Genomic DNA, 21,579 nt, shown 5'->3' with positions numbered 1-21,579 from the left:
AGATCCAGATGAAAATCTACATGGGGACAACTAATAGTGATGGTTGCATAACAGTGTGAATGTACTTAATACCACTGACCTGTATGCACTAAAGGAGTTAAAACGGAAAACTTTATACGTGCACGTTTTACAATATAAATAAAGGAAGTGGGGGAGAAAAACAATGAATTATTCTGAAAAACTATTATCACAGCAATAATTGCTCTTGAAAATACACAGAAAGGATAGGCTATAACAAAAAACAGATTTACAAATATTTTACAAAAGTATGAAAAAAATGAACTAAAACATACTAACTAAGCCAGGTCAAAGAAAGGTTTAAGTCTTTAAAAAAGAAAGCTATACAGAGATTATTCGGTTTTGATAGAAGAAAGTACTTGAAGGGAGGAAGTGACATTGTTGGCTTTATAAATAACCCTGGACTGAACTGGGAAATCTAATTTGGCTTCTAAAAATTTCCAATAAATCGCCCTGTCCTGTTCTCCAAAGCTCTGTGTCCATGTTTATTTCACCTCTCCCGTGTTAATGTTATCATTAACATGGAAGAAAAATGTCCGATTTTTTGATCCTTCAGATCCTTTTCAACTCTAACATTTTACAAATTGTGGAATCACTTGCACATTTTGTACAACTCCTTGTACATTCTATGATTAACTAAGTACTAAATTAGTTTATTAAAAGGTCAAAAACCGAGCTTCCGGCATCAGCACTCTCTGGAGGACTTGTGCCGGGGGATGATCATCAAAAAGCCTCCACAGGGATCCGGACGATGCTGCGGTTGTGGCTGCATCCAGCCCACCGTCTCCTGGACTTGCCATAAGAAGGAGGAGGGAGATGTCTAGGCTGGCATGTGCATACAGTGAGACAACGAATTTGACCGGATCTGTACTGTTGGAACTCAACCAGGAGTTGGGAGGGGTGCAAGTTGTAGCACTCCAAAATCTCATGACTATAGACTACCTATGGTTAAAAGAACATATGGGATGTGAACAGATCCCAGAAATGGGCTGCTTTAATTTGTCTGATGGTTCAAGTACAGTTGGACAATATCCATCATATCATAGATAAATTTTTACAAATGCCTAGGGTGCCTAAATGGTTTTCTTGGCTTCACTGGAGATGGATAGTAATTATAGATTTGCTTTATGTCACCGTATTCCTATTATGTTAATATGTGTGTGCAAATTAGTTAGTAGTTTAAAACCTATACATACTTAAGGTACTATACAAGAAGATATGTCAAAGAAATAATCAATCCTCCCAAGTTTCCTTCATATGCTACATCTATAGCTTTTCTTCTTCCTTCCTAATTACAACCCTTAAATAGAATTCGTGCCTCAGATCGAATTTACCGAGTATCATAATTCCTCCAGGTGGTAAAGATACCTCGAGACAAGTGCTGGGCATAGAAGCCACAGGGCATAAATCTGCAAAGAAGTAAAAAGCTAACCTTTGCAAACAATATGGCTTCTCTCTCACTTACCAACTTTACATTTCCCTGTATGGCCCCGGAAGATGACTGGTTAGCCAGAGACGGGTAAGATTCCTCAAGGGAGGAACAACCTAAGACAGGCACAGTCGCAGGGGGGCCATCAGGTGAGAATTTGGGGATCAACAGAGGTGAGGCTCAGAACCTCACCCCCCCTGCTTTGAGAGAAATCTTCTGCATCCGTGGATGTCTTGCTGCCCTTGTCTAGCCTGGATTAATACTTAGTCCATAGGCACACACCTGATCATCTGATCATCTACATTTGCCTTCTTACAGCACTAAACTATGTTTTCTACCTTTATCTTGCATCTACCTACCACTTCAGCATTTTATTAAAAATAAAAAAAATAATAATAATAGGAGAAATGTGGGATCAACATATAAATCAAGTACAAAAATCAAACGAATATTCATATTTGACCTGACTGTTTATAGGTCATATTGCATGATCAAAACCGAAAGTTTCTGTGATGACTGCCCTTGTACTGTTCACCATGTAAGAATTTATTCACTATGTAAGAATTCGTTCACCATGTAAGAACTTGTTCGTTATGCTTCAGAAGATTGGAGACTGACAAGAATTAGGCTTGAGATGGATTAATGATTGTACATTGAGCGTTGACCCCCCTATACTGAATTTTATTGTTGTTAACAACCATTTGATCAATAAATATGAGAGATGCCCTCTCAAAAAAAAAAAAAATGTGGGTGGTAGTTTAGTTCAGTATAACTACTGATAATATAATAGCTGGTTACTGCTTTGAAAAAAAAAAAAAAAAAAAGGTCAAAAACCACAAAGCCTCTGGTGGATCCCTCTGGTCTGCAAAACCCAGTCCAAGCTCCCGTGCGTGGCAAGTAAGGCCTCGCAGGCCTGCTGCTCCGGCCTCCTCATCCCCCATGACTCTTAGCTTCTATGAGGTCATTCGCCTTTCTTCAAGTGTGCCATCCAGCTGCTCTTGAGTATGTTCCCAACGCGCCCCTGCTCTGCCTCCCGACCCTCACGTCCCCCTGGCCTGCCCAGTTTACTCCCACTCTTCCGTTCACTTAGCTCTCACCTCTTCGGTGAGGCCTTCTTGGACCTTCACCTTCTCATGCCCCCACCCTTCATCACTGTCACGAGCACAAAGACACTTGTTCTACCTCCCGCATCCCCATCTTCTTTTTTACTTTTATTTGTGTGCGGGGGGTGGGAGCAGTGTTGGTTTGCTGTTGTTTTGTTTTGTTTTTTAATTGAGATATAGTTGGCATATAACACTGTATTCATTTAAGGTATACAACACAATGGCTTGATATATGTATAGACAGTGAGATTATAACCACAGTGAATTTAGTTGACATTGTGCATCCCCACCTTCTATGTCTCACAATCAGTTATACTCAAAATGCACTTCTTTTAATATGCCATCTCCTTGGTGTGTGAGCCTGTGCCCAGGGGCAGCCCCTTGGACTCCGTTCCCCTCCTAGGAGCCTAGCACAGCAGGTAGCATATGGGAACTCTTAAGAAGTTACAGTTTTGTGGACAGAATGAAAGGGACAGAGGAAGGCATAGGGGAATAGAGGAGACAGGGATGTAAGGGAGGAAGGCAGGCAGGCAACTACCTCATTCCTGAAGAAGAATTTCTCATCTGAGGAAATAAGTGGTATAAATTCTAACATATTTGGTAGGAAAGTAACTCCAGAGTTCTGGTTGCTCCCATTAGCCATCCAATGCCATAAATTAAACCGCTGCCTGGTGGCATATTGATCTACTTTCCCTAAAATTACACATTGATGCCATATGCTTTGAGCTGCCAATCTCTATTAAACTAAGGATAAAAGTGAAGATGATATTCTACTTGAATTTTTCAGAAGGCCACATAAATACTTCACTCTTGGCTGAAGCATCAATAATGCCTCATAGAGTCAGCCATCAACCATCCTTCAATCCAGACTAGCCTACCCTATTGCCAGAATAAGAAGCATAAGACACCAAATAGCATCTGAAGCAGACACCAAATGGCATCTGAAGCAGCACTTGGGATAACTGCACATGCATGCACACACTTGCACAAATATGTATACATGTACACACACACACACACGTTTTCCTGCTTCTTTCTGCTGAACACAACAGTCCCAACCTCCGTCCCTACCTGGGGCCAGGCTTGGTGCTCCTATGTGCTCCCCAGGACATGAACAAATGTGCTAGAGAAAAAGAAAGAATTGGACAAACATGCCCTTAAGAACTGATTGACTGATACACCACTGCTGTACTACCTACCCCATGGCACAGTAGAGAGGAGCGACTGAGTGTTCTGGTCACACCTGATGTTACTAGCACACGTACCCTTAGTGAGATAAGGGCATGAGAAATAACTCTTGGCAGTTAAATATATGATAAAAGTAATTGAAAATTCAATCCAAGCGTCATAATATATGAGGAAGTCCTCACTGTAGAGCAAAAAAAGAAAAAAAACATACATAAACAGAAGTACCAAAAGGTAAGAAAATTAGAGGATCAATCCAAGAGACAATAAAGGCTCCAAGGGTTTGCCCAGAGAATGATTCCAGAGGAAAATTATAGAGATGGCAGATACACAACCTCAGTACTTCCCCAAGTGTTTGCTGCACACTTATTCTGTTCCCAGAACCATGACAAACACTAACATTTGGCTCCAAACCTACATCAAATTGCTCCCTTCTTGTCCTAAGAAGCACATAGTATGCACAGCATAAATTTCATGATTTAGAAATTGTGGCCATGGTTTCTTCCTGCATCCCACATTGTCAGGTGACAATCCAGGTGCCCTCTGGCCTAGCCCATGACCAGATAACCATGGCTGCAGGTTGTGCTAGAGCATGGAGATTTCAAATGGAGTCTGGATCACTCAGGGCAGTACAGCAGCTACCACATGCTTCTGTTCCCACGCTGGTGCCTTCTCTCTTCGGCTCAGCTTTACCCCTGGCACACATACGTTTTGATTTATCTATTCTTCACTCCAGGACTTGAGGTGAAATAAGGCCCCTTGGTCAAAGGAACATGCAGGGAATTGACCACAAATACTATAGGAGCAAAGGAATGAGAAAGAAATGGAAGGTCAACCTTGGGACACACATATCAAATATCTACCCTACTCTGGGCACAGTGAAAGTCACTGGAGTACAATATTTAACAAAACACATAATTATTTATGGATAAGAATTCTCTTCATACAATTGTTCATAATCACAAAAACAAAAACAAAAACAAAAAAACTAGAAATAACCTAAGTATCTGAAATAAGGAAGATGTTAAAGTCATAGCACATCCACATGAAAGAAGGGAGAACATGGGATTTAACAATAGAGAGATGGGTCTATATACATGGATAGATGTTTACTGATTAGCAGAGGAAAAGATTACAAAAGAGTATGTACCTTTGATTCCATTTTTGTTTCTTAAAAGTACAGATACTGCATCTAGTAGGTGAAAGCATAGGTTTCCCAACTGCAGCACTCTTGACATTTCAGTCTGGATAATTCTTTGTTGGGGGACCGTCCTGTGTATTGCACAATGTTTATCAACATCCCTGGCCTCTACCCACTAGATGCCAGTAGCTACTCCCCAGGGTGACAACCCAAAATTTCTCCAGACATTAGCAAATGTACCTGGGGGATAGAACTGTCCCCACTGAGAACTACCGCCCTAAATGAAAAAGTCTGGCAGGGCACACAGTACAGATTTTGTTATTTACTATTCAGCAAATCTTAACCATGGCCATCTCTGCTTGGTGGTACAACAGGTGATCTGTCTTTTCTTCTCTTTAGAGTAAAAAGGTCCTCTGAGTATTGTCAAATTCTTACAGCACGAACATGTATCTCTTAAGAAATTATTAATATTTTTAAAATACTGCATAATCTAATTGCAACAAAGAACTTGCCTTAGTCAGTGGGGTTTGTTAACCCACAATGAAATGTACTCTTTCTATGCTTGGACCTTGAATGTCCATACTTAGATATACCTGAAATAGAGATGACTTTGGAACTCAGAAAATAACAGAATTTTAGAAGGGGAAGGAAACTCTAGTGATCCTCTAGTCCAGGGGTAAGCAAACTATAGCCATGAGCTAAATTCAGCCTGCTGCTGTTTTTGTAAATAAAGGTTTTTGGAACCCAATCACAGTATTGTCTTTGGCTTTCACACTACCTTGGCAGAAATCAGTAGTTGCCACAGGGGCCATATGGCCCACAAAGCCCAAAATATTTACCATCCGACCTTTTACAGAAGGAATTTGCTGACCCCTCCTTGTGCTCAGGTACGTCCTTTAGGACAGTGGACCTCAGCTGGGACTGTCCCAGGCACTGGGACTTTGCTGACACAGGGCCAGCCCATTTCTTAACTGCGCAGCTTTGAGTGTTCATTTTTGGTTGTTCCTTTAATTTCTGAGCCAAAATCAGCAGCTCTGTAACATCCTTTGTCCCTAATTCTGCCTTCTGGAGAGGACATGCTCAGGGCTGAGATGGGGAGTGTCATGCCCAGGCCAAGAGGAGTCAATGTTAGAGCAGGTTCCATTACTATCCTTCAGAGGAAGTTACAGATGAAGAAACTGAGGTTTCAAAAAGCCACTCACCCAGGATTACAACCTCAAGTGAGAGATCCAGCTGTATTTGTCTTCAAAGCCCATAAACTTTCTACTAAATGGTATCAATTACCAGGAGCCTAGAACAGTGCCTAGCACATAGTCAGATTCATCTATCAGAATTATTTTCATTACAGAATCCTGGGTATTTCCCTTGATGGACCCAAAGAAGACTGTAGCTGCATATTTATCCCACCAAGTCCCACTCCCCTGGCCCTTCCTGTCATGATCTTTCTCCCTCCCCACCCCTTCGCTCTCTGCCTAATTTAAAATGAGAGACTAACTCAGCCTATACACCATTGTACTGATAATGCTGATGAGTCATCATCTCTCAAGACCGTGCTGCTGCCATCAACCTAGCAGCATTTCAGAGACTCCATTTGACTACACGCCATAGATGGGTGGTATTTTCCAAACTACTGCATTAAGATCTCAGAAACAGGTGAGGAGAGGAACAACTGAGCTTATTAGAAGACAACTTGAACTGCCGGAGAAAAAACTAAAAATCTCCTTAAACTCCCCAGAGAAATTTCAAAAACTCCAGAGTGGCTTCAAGCACAACTACACATTTACTAGAAATAAGACATCTCACATTGAACATACTCTCATTAAGCAAACAAAGCTGGAGGGTGCTGTTGGGAGATGCGAGGGGAGGCAATGGACTGGCACAAATTAAACTCATAGAGAGGCCTTTCACACATGGCACTGCAGGAAAAAGGGTCTGTAACCAGATGGCGAAACAAAGCCTCTGGAGTGAGGGACTATCCACATCCTTCTCTGTCCCACAGCAAGCTCAGGTTCAAAGACATGAAATCTCTTAAAGGTCTGAAAAAAATGTAAGCAAATGAAATGAGGAAGTACAAAAATTACATATCACTAGTTCAAAGTCCCTAGATTTTCAAGCTTGAAGCACAAGGGGCAGGTATGAAATGACAATAAAGATGCTTCTGATTCAGAAGATAGTAGGTTTGATTACAGATTCTGAAATCTTCTAAAAATTATCACCACCTTCATAGCATTTATAGACACAAAATTGTGTGAGTGTGGAGCGGTGGTTACATTAAATGTGTTGGCACCCCGACCCCATCACAGGAAGTGGTGGAGGGAGTGGAAATGGAGCAAGGTGGCAGGCAAGGAGGGCTTGGTCACCGCCAATTACCCTGATACTGTGGAACCACCACTGGGAGCTGGGTTCTTCAAGAGCAACAGGAGTACTGGGAGCCACAAGCCCACCAAGTCAAAGGCTGTTGGGGAAGCTGGGGTGCAGACCAGGAGACCTTTGGACCACAGTCAGGCAGCAGCTAAAACTTCAGGAAAAAAAAGTTCAGAGCTAAGGATACAGGATGAGGACATGAACAGCTTGGGAATGTAGGAGGTGTACCCCCAGTCTGGCAGAGCTAGGGCTCACCTTTATGGGTCAGCATATGAACAGCCTAAGGTTCAGAAGAAAGGTAGACAAAACAAAATTCAGTAATAAAACCCTGTAAGTTACATGGCTCCCCACTTTACAGGAAAATACCAAAGGAAAATAAATAAATCTGGTTTTCCTTCATGTTCTCCTGATCTCATTTTGGTATCTTCATCTAATACTGCTTGAACTCATTCATGGCTTTAGTATAATCCTTCAATCACCCAACCAAAATTCTCTGTTTCCCAAAGACGACTCATCAGAATCCTAAACTTCCCAAACACCCAGGAATCTCTGTACTGAAGAGTGTGTGTCCTCCTCAAGTGGCAACGACACCCCTCCTGGGTGTTCCCACAGTTTCAGGTGCTCACATCAAGTATCTGGAGGCCCTCCCACTCTGCCTCCCACCTCCAAAATGATGTTTCCTACACTGTCTCCCACTTGTTTAGACGATTTTCCTCCTCCTCTTCCTCACACTTCATCTTCCTTCCTCTTTGTCTTTCTACATTTTTTTTCCTTCTAAAGCTTATTGTATGATTTAAATAAGTAAGCCAGCTTCATTCTTAACAATTGTTTTGCCAATGTCTCCAACACATTTTATTGAATTAGCCATCCTTTACCCACCAATTAAAAAAGGCTGCTTTAAAATTAAAACCACAATGAGATATCACCTCACACGAGTAAGGATGGCCACCATCCAAAAGACAAACAACAAATGTTGGCGAGGTTGTGGAGAAAGGGGAACCCTCCTACACTGCTGGTGGGAATGTAAACTAGTTCAACCATTGTGGAAAGCAGTATGAAGGTTCCTCAAAAAGCTCAAAATAGACATACCATTTGACTCAGGAATTCCACTTCTAGGAATTTACCCTAAGAATGTAGCAGCCCAATTTGAAAAAGACAGATGCACCCCTATGTTTATCACAGCACTATTTACAATAGCCAAGAAATGGAAGCAACCTAAGTGTCCATCAGTAGATGAATGGATAAAGAAGATGTGGTACATATACTCAATGGAATATTATTCAGCCATAAGAAGAAAACAAACCCTACCATTTGCAACAACATGGATGGAGCTAGAGGGTATTATGCTCAATGAAATAAGCCAGGCAGAGAAAGACAAGTACCAAATGATTTCACTCATCTATGGAGTATAAGAACAAAGAAAAAATTGAAGGAACAAAACAGCAGCAGAATCATTGAACCCAACAATGGACTAACAGTTACCAAAGGGAAAGGGACTGGGGAGGATGGTGGGAAGGGAGGGATAAAGGGGGAGGAGAAAGGGGGCAATACAATTAGCATGCATAATGTGGGGGGAGGCATGGGGAGGGATGTGCAACACAGAGAAGACAAGTAGTGATTCTATAGCATCTTACTATGCTGATGGACAGTGACTGTAATGGGGTTTGTGGGGAGGACTTGGTGATGGGGGGAGTCTAGTAAACATAATGTTCCTCATGTAATTGTAGATTAATGATAACAAATTTAAAAAATTTTAAAAAGGCTAATTTATTACATGTAAAACATATACATTTAGGTTCATTTCTGGACTTTCCATTCTGTTTTCTTACCTATACTTGAATCTATACAGCATTTTAATCATTATAGCTTCATAATACATTTTTCCCATAGTGAAAATCCTCCCTCACTACTATTCTTTAGTTATTCTAAAAATAACTGTCTTTCTATTTCTACTTTTATAAGAGATTTACTTAAAAATGGATATTGTCCACATTACACTGAAAAATCAAGAGGGCAGATTTCATGTTAAGTGCTCTTACCATCATAAAATAACTTAGGAAAAAACAGGGATATGGCCTTTTTAAATCAATATAGTTAGTAATGTTATAAATTTCTACTACTGCCCTATCCCTGCATTTCTGCCATAGACTTTAGTTGGTTATGAGTGCTAGATTCAGTATGATAATGCTCTTAGAATTTTTGTGTGTTTGTTCAGAAATGACATTCGCCAGTAGTTGTCTGAAGGATAATCTCTAATAAAAATTATAACAAAGATTTGCACATTGAGCTCCCCATATCTTCTAAACTCTACGAAGCTAAATAGTCCTAATGAGGAAAGATGAGCCAAAGAAGCCAGTGAGTCTCAGCCGTCTGCCAAATGGTCAGTCACCAACAATGTGATAACTTAATCATTACAAGAGACAATTATAAATGTAGGAGCCTTCAGGCTGTTTCCCCATTCCTTTGCCCTGTGAACTTCTGCCTTGTCCTCAGTGCACCGAGGATACAAAGGATGAAAGCTGCATGGGCAAATTCTGAAGAGAACAGTCATCAGAGAGAAGACTACACTTCCCAGAAGGCTTTGCACAGTGGAAGGATGTGACTTGTCCGAAGCCCATCATGCAAAGCTGGACATGACTAAAGGACACAGAAGGTGGAGACAAACGGTAGGGACATGAGAGGTCTGCTCAAGTAAAAGGGTAAGAAAATCTCAGGAGATTATATTACTAAAAAGAGAGAGAATGATGGATTTTTAAATGAGCTTCCTCAGACCAAGCCCTTAAAATCCCTAAAGTACTAGAGAAGTATGAGTCAACAGTTTGCTCCTTAAATGCTCCTCTGCTTTGAAACTTAAGGTGGTATTTTGGAAGCATTGTTTTAGTCAACCCATTCCTCCTTTTATTTCTGCACCTAGATCTGCTATGGGGTGCTCATGTGCTACTCAGTTGGGTAAGATGTGATATACTTCTCTTCTACTAGCACAGAACTGTACCTACCTCATTGTGAAAGGACACTCCTAATGTGCTCAGCAAACCCCATAAGATAGCAGGTGTATTACCTGCTATTCTCAGAGGATGGGAAGAGCATGTCCTTGCTGCTTTGATCAAAGCTGATGCATCATAATAATCAAGAATCAGGCAGGGGGTTATCAGATTTATTCCAATTAAACACCTTAATGACCTCCCCAAATGGCAGGGGGCTGCTCAGAATAGGCGCATGCATATGCAAAACAGCAAAAGAGTAGGTGCCAGAATTTTTTTGCTACCTGTACTTTCCACCACCCCGAGTGAGAGGGATGATAAGCTGTTGGAAACATAGAAGGTGCAGTAATCTTGGAAAGCTGGGAGCTGAAGGAGTGGGGAACAAGAGAATGAGAGGAAGCCATAACAAGAGAGGTGGGTCTGACAGCCCTCTCAGTCACATTCCCTATTAGGTGATGAGTCCTCTTTCACTATTGCTTTGGACTACAAATCTATAGAATTATAAAACCTGTACCCTTTATAAGCATATAAGTATTTCTTCCCAGAGCTTCAGTCACATTACTGGACAAGTTCAGCAACAGCACCCAATAGCCCATTTCAAGGCAATAAACTAAGCATTAAAATGGAGTGCTGGCACTCCTCAGTTCACTGTGACTTCGTGGACCATATGGGAAAAAGCATTCTTATTTGCAAGTTATTACTCAACTATGCAAGTGAAAATCTCTGCTCTTCTGCTCCTGGAAGTAGGCAGATGCAAAATGTACAAATCAAAATCCTCACTTGGAATGCATCTGGAAGCCCATCAGAGGAAACCATCCTTGAAATTTCTCTTTTAACATGACCAACTTTTCTTTCTATCTAATTCCTCGGAGAGATTTTCTTTGAAAGGTCAAGAGAAAAATATTGCTCTCAAGCAGTTTGACTAAGTAGGCTTTCCAAACTGCTTGAGAGCTATTTGTGACCAAGAGCTATTTGACCAAACTCCACTAATAATACTAACAACTACAAGAAAATTATTGCATATGTGAATGGCACTCAATAGTTCATATGGTGGCATCACATGATTCCTTTTGGGTCTCAGGACCTATGAGTGCAGATTTATTACACTCTTTTTTATAGGTAGTAAAACTGACACCAATAGCAGTTGAGAGACTTACTCAAAATTATTATCAGAGCTATAACTGGAACCTAAGCCTTCGAACTCCAGTATAGCTCTTTCACCAATTTGTGTCTTAAAAGTTCTTTCAAACTTAGGATAATTGGTCAGTTTACCACCTGTGTGGGCACACACATGCACACATATACAAATGTGTGTACCAGGATCTACACTGATGTCCCCTCCTTCATTCTTAATATTGGTTATTTGTCTTCTCTCTTATTTTCTTGATCAGTCTGTCATATTTCTTATGACACGTTGTAGTCAAGAGCAGTCAGAAATCCACTGTTCACCTTTTCCTCCTAAGTGACTAAAGAAATTCTGGAATAGAGTGAGTTATTGAGAAATAAATTGGTATCATGCTTTTAATTTGGAGAGTAGGATGTTTTAGTGAACTCATTAACCAATAGCATTAAAGCTATTCCTCTTCCCCTCCCAAGAAGGAGCTGTGCTCTGTGTCCCAGAGCCTGGGAAGTCATATGAGTATTTTGGAAGTAAGGGGTAGGGAGGAGGGAATGCAGAGTTGCACAGTATTACCATGGTCAAGTCTACAGTTGGTGGCGGGGGGCAGGGGAATCCTCTGGACATCACCACAGACAAGTACAGAAGCACAGCCTGACAGACATGAAGGATCAGGACTCAAATGGAGCATCTAGAAACATAGGGAAAGATGCTAATTATGGTGACCATCATAGACTTAAGGTCAGTTCCATTTCCCAAGACACACATAACTGGTGAGGTCCTTGCATGATTCTGTAGAGAAGAAAGAGCGTTGCAATAAAAATGAGTAACAGAATTCTCCCCCAACCAGAGCTAGTGGAGCTTAAAATAAAATTAGAAACATTATTTAGAAAATAATTTAGAAAAATAAAACATGACATGATTTGCACCTCTAGGTCAAAGCATTCTGCAGTTGCTCTACACTATTTGTGATACTATGGTGGTATGACTGACTTCTAAGCCTATCCAGAACTCCTCCTAGAAGGACTCCTCCAGGATGGGGAGTAGTACCAAATGCCAAGCCAGACAATTTGTGAGAGGGTATGCAAGGCATGGGGACTTGGGAGCTGAAAGGTACCAGCTTCAATAGCAAGCTGAAAGTGAGTTTTTATTTTCTTCTCTCTCCTTCCCCCACTGAATCCCTTCCTTTCACATCAATCATGGATGGATATACGTGGACAACCTCTCTTTATACTAAAATTCTAAGTCTAAAAAAAGTTCAAGAGGATTCTCAGGAAAGTGGAAGAAATAAAGGGGGACTGCAAACACTTGATCTGCTAAGCCAAAATTACCAGCTGGAAACATACAGAGTGACACTGAAAAGCCGCAGGGTAAGTCAAAGCCTTCAATGCAACTCCAGACTTGCCTCATCTAAGGCTTCTACTGAGAGCTGCCAGAGGGGTTTCAGGAAGGCAGTAGCTTAATGGGCAATGCTCCAGTGTCTGTAACAGCCTAAAACTGACCCTTCCATGAGTAAGAGGGAACTCCTCCTGCTTGACTGCCTTAAGCTGGGCCATTGGTTCTTATCTGAGTCAGACTCAAACTGCTCTTTCTGGGTCTCAAGCCTGCAGACATTTCAACTGGAACTACACCATTGACTCTCCAGGTTATCAGCTTGCCAACTACAGATGGTGGGACTTGTCAGCCTCCATAACAGCATGAACCACTTCCTTATAATAAATCTCTTTCTAGCCATACACATATCCTAGTGGTTCTGTATCATTGGAGACCCCTAACTGATACAGGGATTAATGTGGAAGACCAATTTAAGACCTCCTCAGAATGCAAAGAAAAACACTGAGGAGTACTTTAATATAATAAAAACTCCTAAAGAAAGAGCAAAATCAATGAAACAAGAGTAATAATCAAAGACTAATAGAAGAAAACTTTTCTAAGTTTATCAGCAAATGCTAGGATTGTCTACCAGGAAAACTCAAAAGAGAACCAGTAAGAATTCAGATAGAAAAGTAAAAAAATATATTACAAAAAATAATAACTTTCCTACACACAAACAATAATCAAAATAATATACAGTGGAAGGTGGGGGTTCTCTAATAGCAATAATAAATATAAAATGCCTATAAATAAGCATAACAAGAACCATATCCAAAAACAATGATAAAATCTTGAAGAACATAAAAGAGGACTAGAATAAGTAGAGACCACACCAATTTCTGGACTGAAAGATTCAATTGTAAAGACGTAAGTTATCCCCAAAATAATATACACATTCAATAACATTTCAATAGGATTTAAGGGATGCATGTCAAAGATACTTTAAGTTTTTCCTGGAAGTTTAAATGTATACATTGATTAAGATGTTTCTAAGAAAAAGAAAAAATAGACAGTAAAGAAAGGAAACTTATCCAACCAGATACTAATACATATATTTGAAAACTATAGTAAATAGAACAATGTGATAACACAGGAAAAACAGGCAGATTAATGAATTAGAATTGGAAGTCAAAAAAGAACTGGAAAAAACTTCAGAGTTTAGCATAAGAAAAGGTGCTACATTTAACACTCATGAAGGTAGAATTTCAAGAGTTGGTATTGTGCTACTATGTAGAAATTCAGCAAAAAAAGTAATTTGTGCCTATTTTAAGCAAGACACCAAAATAAACATGATTGCATTAAAGTTACAAATAAAAAAATGGAGCTATGTGAATGCTAAACTAGTTTAAAGAAATGTTTATAGGATATGGAAGTGGACTATTCATTTAGAAATTTTATTTAGAATATTAATTTTTCTAAACGTGAAAAAGTGAAGAATTAAGAAATTTGACTTGTAAGAATTCATATATATCAATGTACAACATAAACTTGAACCAACATAAGCGGAAGAAACTGCAGTATTATGACATACAAATGTACTACTGTCATAATTTCTACTATCAGTATATATTATCAGGAGACACTTATAAGAAGAAATTCAAATGGTCTATAAGATTATAAAAATGTTCAACTTCATTAGTTATTTTAGTAGTGATTTATCAAAAGAAGAAAAATCAGTGCTAATGAGCTCACTCTTGCTTTTCAATTGCCTACAGTTAACCAGTTTTCCTCAGATTCAAATCTTTTTGCATTTACTCTCTTCAAGTCACTCCACATTAACCTGAAATAACACAAAAAACAATCTTGTACTAGTATAACTTCTTTATTGCTTTCATTCAAAGACCCTGAATTGTTTTAATAGACTCATAAATTTTTGTCTTCTTCTGAGTTGAGACAGAAATAATCTTTCCAATGACTGTTAGCTCAGCTCAGGATTAAAATAGAGCACACATTGTTCCAATATAATTAGGCCTAAAGTTCTTTTATATGGTACTTTACAAAGTTAGAAAATTACAAAATTATGATTCTGAGCTTCCAAGATTTTTCTTCACTGTTACCTAGAAACAACATACCTCATGCAATAATAATGGAAGCATAGTTCCAACACACAAGTCCAAAAACCAAGCCAATGCTTACTTAACTTTTTTTATAGATTTCTCTTTCTGGTTGTTGTTTTTTATTTTCAGAAAATAGTACCAAACAGGAAAATCAGAGCCAAAGGAACAGTGCCTCACATTTAAACAATTCTCCTTCTCTCACTAGAGAAGCTACCTACATTCCCAGGGAAAAATACCATGCATTTTGAGAACTAACCCATAGAAATAAGAACTAACTCTTCTGCACTATAAAATGTAGAAGGTAAGTAACTAAGAAAAGGAAAATACATTACAAACTTGGTCAAAATATGAATATTAATTAAGGATTTCTTCCTCTCCACCCTTTTTTTCCTCCCTTCCCTGAGGTATATGCTGCAAAAAATACAAGTCTAGGAGTCAGGGTGATCAGCTAGTACTGTTTCTGTACGGCCAATGTTTATATGTGTATCTTCAGTGTAATGAGACCCCTTGTTCCTCAACTGCAAAGTGATCTCCACAGTCTTTCGCTTGCTGTTTATGGCCAAACCCCTTCTGTCCCTCCAGCAGGTAAGCAGACCCCTTTGTACCACTCTCTTCCTCAACCAAGTCTGGTGCAGGAGATCATGAAGTACTTAAAGAGTATCAGCATGTGCATCATATTGAGAAAAAGGAAAGAAGCAAAGACCCTGAAAAATTATAGCTTTTCTCACCTTACTACCTCACTACTGAGTAATGACAGAAGTACAGAGCATCTCCTGAGCTCACTCAGGCCTGCCCAGTCCCCATTATAATAATAACAGTAATAAACACTATTATTATTGCTACTTTTGTTGTTTTGGGTATTTTGTGTTCTAAGCCCTGTTTCACATTCTTTGTCTTTTGATGTTGAGATGGTCAGGATAAAACTATGTGAATCAAGATTCCATCCACATTCCACCCACAAGGTGCTAGAATTTTCCAACAAGTTATGGACCTCTTGATGGTTTCGGGCAATCAGATTTGGCAACATGGGAATGAGTGGAAACGAGACAAAAGAAGTCCCAAAGAAGAGCACAGAAAAAGCTGCAATAGGAACAGGGTGAGGAAAGAAAAAAAGGCAAAAAAGAGCAGCAAGGACTTCTATTCTTCACTCTGATGATAGAGAACTTCTAAACTGCAAAACTCATTAGGATTTGCTCCTAAGTAAAACCATTCAATGGACTCTCAGGGACCTCAATTCAGAGACCTAAAGTCTTAAGAAAAAACAAAAAAAGGGTTCATAGCAAATTAAGAACCTGGGGTATTGCTCCCCTACACGCCAATCTAGAATGAACACTAAAAGATCAAGGAAAATGTGATACAATGGAGAAAATCGCATTTACCAGAACTCCTCTCAGAGCAAGTCCTGCAGATTGTTGGAAAGAATACTTTGAAAAAAGTCTTGGGGTACCAATGGTGAGAAGGGAGACCTCTCAAGGGACATTTTGAAGGAAGTAAAGATAGCCCTCTATGGTCAACCCTGCTAACTTATCCTAATTCATTCACCCATTTTTGCTTCCTCTGTGCCCAGAAGTGTCCGGCACATCATAAATACCCAGTAAATATTTATTGAAAGAATGAACTGGTTCAAAATAGTTCATTGCTACTCTTCCCTTGGACTTTATATCTTATCAAAGGACTCTTTCTAGTAAAAATGCTCATTTAGTTACAAAGAGGGAAAGGCCAAAACAAGCAGATAGCATAACGGCAAGGCCCAAGTTGCTCAAGTGTGGATCCATGTTGAGGTAACGTTAGCTCAGTTCTTTGCTCCCAGGATAAATCTATACTGTATCATTCACAGTATATACAAATATTGAATCATTATGTTGTACACCAGAAACAAATACGATGTCACAGTCAATTATATCTCAATTTTAAAAGATCTCTACTGTATTGTAATTAAACAGAGGAAGTTTCTGAGTTTAACAGAATCTAAAATGCCTGCCTCCTTTTCCAAAAAGTTGCCTTCATATGAAAAGGCATGTGGAGTTCACTTGTTTAATTGCAAGTGGTTTGGTATTGTTTATTTATTTCCTTAATAGAAAAGAAGGATGTAATTATACCTGGGAGGCTTCCTTTTTAAACCCCATATTTAGAAAGTGTTGTATTTTCTTTATGTGGTTCACCCTTACTCTCAGAGTCATGTATTCATTCATTCATTTTACTCCTGTAGAATGGGGCATGAGGATATCATAGTATTTTTATAAAATAGAGGTCTGATTCAATAAAGACCTTACAAAATACTAAATACAAGAGATCCTGTGAAGGTAAGTTCGCTTCCAGAAACCAGTTTTCATGCTGCAAGAAAAGATGCAAAGCAAGCAATCCACTTCAATCTAAAAATAGATGAAGATTCACCTCCAGCCCCAGCAATTTCCATCTCCACTCTCCACTAGTTAGGACATCAGCAGTACCTGGTTCTTCCAGGGCTGTGCAGTTGCAGCACCCCTTCAGCCCTACAATATTAGAATTCTACAATATTAGAGTGAATCAACCAACCAACTTGAAGGGAAGGAAGAGAGATAATCTACATTTAATGTCCATTTTTCTGGACAACGCTATCAAATTAATCCCTATTGTATGCTTTGCTTGGGTGCCACCATTATGAAAAAGCAATATGGAGACTGTCTGGAAAAAAGCTGATTAGTGGCCACAGTTAAATAAAGATTCTAAAATTGAATGATCACCAGGTGAAGGCTGGATGCATTGCTAGCAGATCCTCTGTCCCCTGGAAAAGCAGCAGAAGAGGACATGAGCAAGGCTGTTAATCATCAGACCAATGAAAGAAGCAATAATCATTTTCCACTTCAGTATTTGTTATCCAGTTCACTCAACCTATTATTCATGTTTGGTTTACATCAGTTTTGAAAGAGTGTTTCCTCTCTGGAAACAGTATTAACAGAGAACACATTAGGGGAAAAAGACATGTCTGTCCATTCAGCTCACAATCACCTGCTCCTACCCTCCACTCTCTGCCACCATCCCAGCATGTACAGGGAAATGGTTATTTATAGTAAAATAAGAGGCTTCAGCAGTCCATAAGTGTCTATGTCTCTGACTGGACAAGAATATTCTACTGTAACTTAAATACTTTTATGTAATTATAATTTAAAACACCTTTTATGTCAAGATCTTCAAGCTCTTCCATGTTTACTTATGAAGTGAGCCCATTCATTTTGTATTTCACAACTTCCTATGAGAGTTTAGCATAGCCATTTGTTAAATATCTCTGGCAACATGGAAAGATACAAAGATATATTACAGAACAAAGAAAGGCAGCCAGGGATAATATAAATAGCACTGGATTATGAATCAGGAGTTCTAGGGTCAAATTCTCATTTTGTAATCTTTTTGAACATATTGTGTATGTTCAGTGAGAGCATTATGGAGCCAAATTCTTATTTTATTTAAAAACTAATTCACCATATTATATAACAGTAATCTAGTCTCTTCTCTTGTCTGAAAATGAGGATAATTCAATAACATACAGGATCATTGTGAAAAATTAAAGGGGATAACAACTGTGAAAGGCATATTCCAACATAAGTTACTACTGTTAATAATATCAGTAGATAATTGAATCAACAGATGGTCCAAACTTCTTATCTGAACCAATGTTCTCTCACCAAACCTTCATCCAAGACACTGACAAGCTGGAATTTTTCACTATCTGAATTTAATACACTTTCCTTCCCTCATCTTCTAGTTGATGAAGATGTTAACAGCTGGGAAATGCAGAATATTGGACAGACTAAAACAAGAGAGAAAATGATATGGCCAGAGATTAGCACTCCCAGACCACCTAAGAGTTGACTTTCATAGGCATAAATGACTAGGCACAAATTAAATACTAAGTAATTAAAAGTCATACTACAAACGTACATACAATGAAAATATATCAACTGAGAAATAACTTAGAGTAAGAATTTCTAAATGTTGACCCATAAATTGTTTTTGTTATTTTTTCTTTTATAATTGAAATATAGTTGATATACAATATACATGTATATATATACAGTGATTCAACAAATACATATATATACACATGTATTTCTACACAAATATATATACATTTGGGTTTTAGTCAACCATCAAATGATTAAATTCATACATAGACATTAGTAGTCCTGAGTCTGAAAATGTCTGGAGGATAATCAAGAGCAGTGGTGTCCAGTAGAACTTTCTGCAATGATGGAAATGTCCAATAGAGTACCTACTCTATTGGTACAATAATTTGCACTGTCCAATAGAGTACCTACTGGCCACACATAGCTATTGAGCACTTGAAATCTGCCTTGTGCAAATGAGGAACTGAATTTGTAATTTTATTTAATTAAATATTTCATTTTACTATAAAAATATACTCAAGATACAACCCCATGGTTGGTTTACCAGAAGCCATTCAGCCATGCTTCAGGAAGAGACCCCTGTATACTGGCAGAATTCGAGAAGAGACAGTAATCATTCTTTAGACATGCTTTAGAGAGATTCCTCCAAATTCAGATTCTGCAATATTAGAATGAACCAACCAACCAACTTAAAGGGAAGGAAGAGAGATAATCTACATTTAATCAATTGGGCCAGTGAGTAGACTCATGAATTATCATAGTAACTTTGTTTGCCAGATCTGTAAAAGTGCTGACGTATTCAGATGTTCCTCCTTCTTAACAGAAGCCAATTTTTTTTTTAAGGTAGAACTGTGCCCATTGCATTAGGGAGGATGAACCAGTCTTTGTCTCAAGAATGGTCTAAACCAATTACGGCAATTCATGATTTAGACACAAACCTATGATTTAATTCTAGTCAAGGATACATGAAGAGTAGCCAATTGGGGAAGGAAGGGTAAGGGTGCAGTTGCTTTTGAAAATGATTTCCTCAATCCAAAGAAAGACCCAGAAAAGATAGATGCCTCATCTTCCTCTGGAACTTGTCGTCTATTTTAATGTGATGCCTGGAACTTCAGCAACCATATTAGAAATGTGAGGAAAGCTCCTTTAAGGACTAACCCATCCTGCTGAGGATGACAGAGCAGAAAGATGGAAAGAACCTGAGCTTTTGATGACAATATTGAGCCTATGAACCAACCAATCCTGGGGTAATCCTACTACTATGCTTCCATTTACAAAAACTAACATAAATATTCTTCTGATTATTTTGGTAGCTGTGGGTTGGATTTTCTGCTAATTGCACCAAAAGCATTTTGACACAGCCACCATACCAGGTACATACTTGATCGTTGCACAGCATCCAAAGAAAATTACATTAATTGCAGTTTGCAAGGAGAAATCTGAGGCTCAAGAGAGATGAAGGGGCAAAGATCACTTGACTAATAAATGGCAATGTCAAGATTGAAACTCAGGTGTGCCTGATGCCCAAACCCACACACCTGTCTTCTAGCACCTGCCTCTCAGGATTGTAGGCCCCAATGAGCATGTGAACTAGCAGGCAAGTCTTCAGGTGGCCTGGCTCCTGCACTCAGCTGCATTACTTTTCACATCATTTGTAGATTCTCACATGTAAAATAAAGCAATCCGCCTCGATGATCTCACCCAACTATGATTATAAATGGAAAACAATTAGAACTGTGATTCATTTCAATTTTTATTCAAAAGCATTCCCTTCACACTTTTCCTGACAGCTAAGAAAGCAGGCATTGAAGCCAGAAACTCCACCTCCCATCAGACATTCTGCAGGTTCCTCCCTGACATATGTGATGCTCTGAGCTGGCTATGCAGGGTGTAATTGTGGCTGTTACAGTGGCTAAATGCACCCTCCTGCCCTCTTCCCTTACCAACCAACAAAGCACCTCAGCACCCTGACTGCCACAAAGGCAGAGTGATTTTGAAAAGCCTAGGTGCCTCACCACTTCACCCAAGAGTGATGATGTGCATTCATGAATAATGGAGGCAGTGAGTGTATTTTGCAGTTATTAGCCAACTCCAAGGTGTGCTACTTCACAGAATGATTATATGCTAATAGGTTCATTTGCTTTCTTTGTTTTGATTCCTCAGGATGGACTCTTTCTCTTATCTATGGAATAAAAATTTGCAAGGCTCTTCATTTAGTTGTCAGGGAGATAGATTTTAAGGCTATGATTTATGTCTGCCATTGAGGCTCAAATCTATTTAGGGACTTTAAAAGCATTTAAGTGGGGAAGCATAAAGAAGAGGGTGCTCCAAATAGTATTACATAGATGTTCTCCTGGGAAGTGGAGCTTAATCCCATCCCCCTTGAGTGCAGACTGGCTTAATGACTATCTTCCCTGAGGGTTTCAGCCCCAGCCAAGTTCACTATGGATTCAGTGAGACAGAGAAATAACAACGGAATGTTCTTGGGGCAAAAGGGTTTATACCCAGCTTTATTCTCATGGTGGTAGGTTGAGCACTAGAATCACTCTGCATCCAGTAGTCCACAGGTACGTAATCCACCTCCATCTCTGCTTCTGCCCAGAGCACTGGGCAGAGCTCTTTATACAGTGACTCAGACAGTAATAGCTTATTGCCTATGGGTGTGGAGGCATTAGCCTAGCAGTAGGCCAGTTACATCATCAAGTAGTTTAGGGTCAGGTGAGGACCCCAGCCATAGGAACTTCTATTTTCCCAGTGACTGGTATGCAATGAATGAAAGTATGGAAAGAAGAAAAGAGTAACTTTATAGTAGAGAAATTTGGTGAACACCACCTTAAACAAGTAAGCCAATCTGTCATAATGAGTGATATCTGTGGACATTATTACCCCTTGATAAGAAGAGAACTTCACTTCTGTGGTCTTCACT

The 21,579-nt window shown here is 39.3% G+C and overlaps 1 protein-coding gene and 1 long non-coding RNA gene across 2 annotated transcripts in view; one reads left to right on the top strand and one right to left on the bottom strand.

Moving 5' to 3' along the window:
• PDE1C (phosphodiesterase 1C) overlaps positions 1-21,579 on the bottom strand; it is a 462,113-nt gene that overhangs the window by 309,851 nt on the left and 130,683 nt on the right. The gene's annotated exons all lie outside the window — the stretch shown is intronic.
• LOC140849883 (uncharacterized) lies at positions 9,849-21,394 on the top strand. Its single transcript, XR_012132214.1, has 3 exons — positions 9,849-9,939; positions 12,585-12,708; positions 15,352-21,394. It is a non-coding gene; the product is annotated as an uncharacterized lncRNA (long non-coding RNA).

The sequence above is a fragment of the Manis javanica genome, chromosome 6, assembly GCF_040802235.1.
Source record: "Manis javanica isolate MJ-LG chromosome 6, MJ_LKY, whole genome shotgun sequence".
Taxonomy (NCBI): Eukaryota; Metazoa; Chordata; class Mammalia; order Pholidota; family Manidae; genus Manis; species Manis javanica.
The sequence above is the reverse complement of the archived record's forward strand: the minus strand, read 5'-3'. Positions and strand labels throughout refer to the sequence as shown.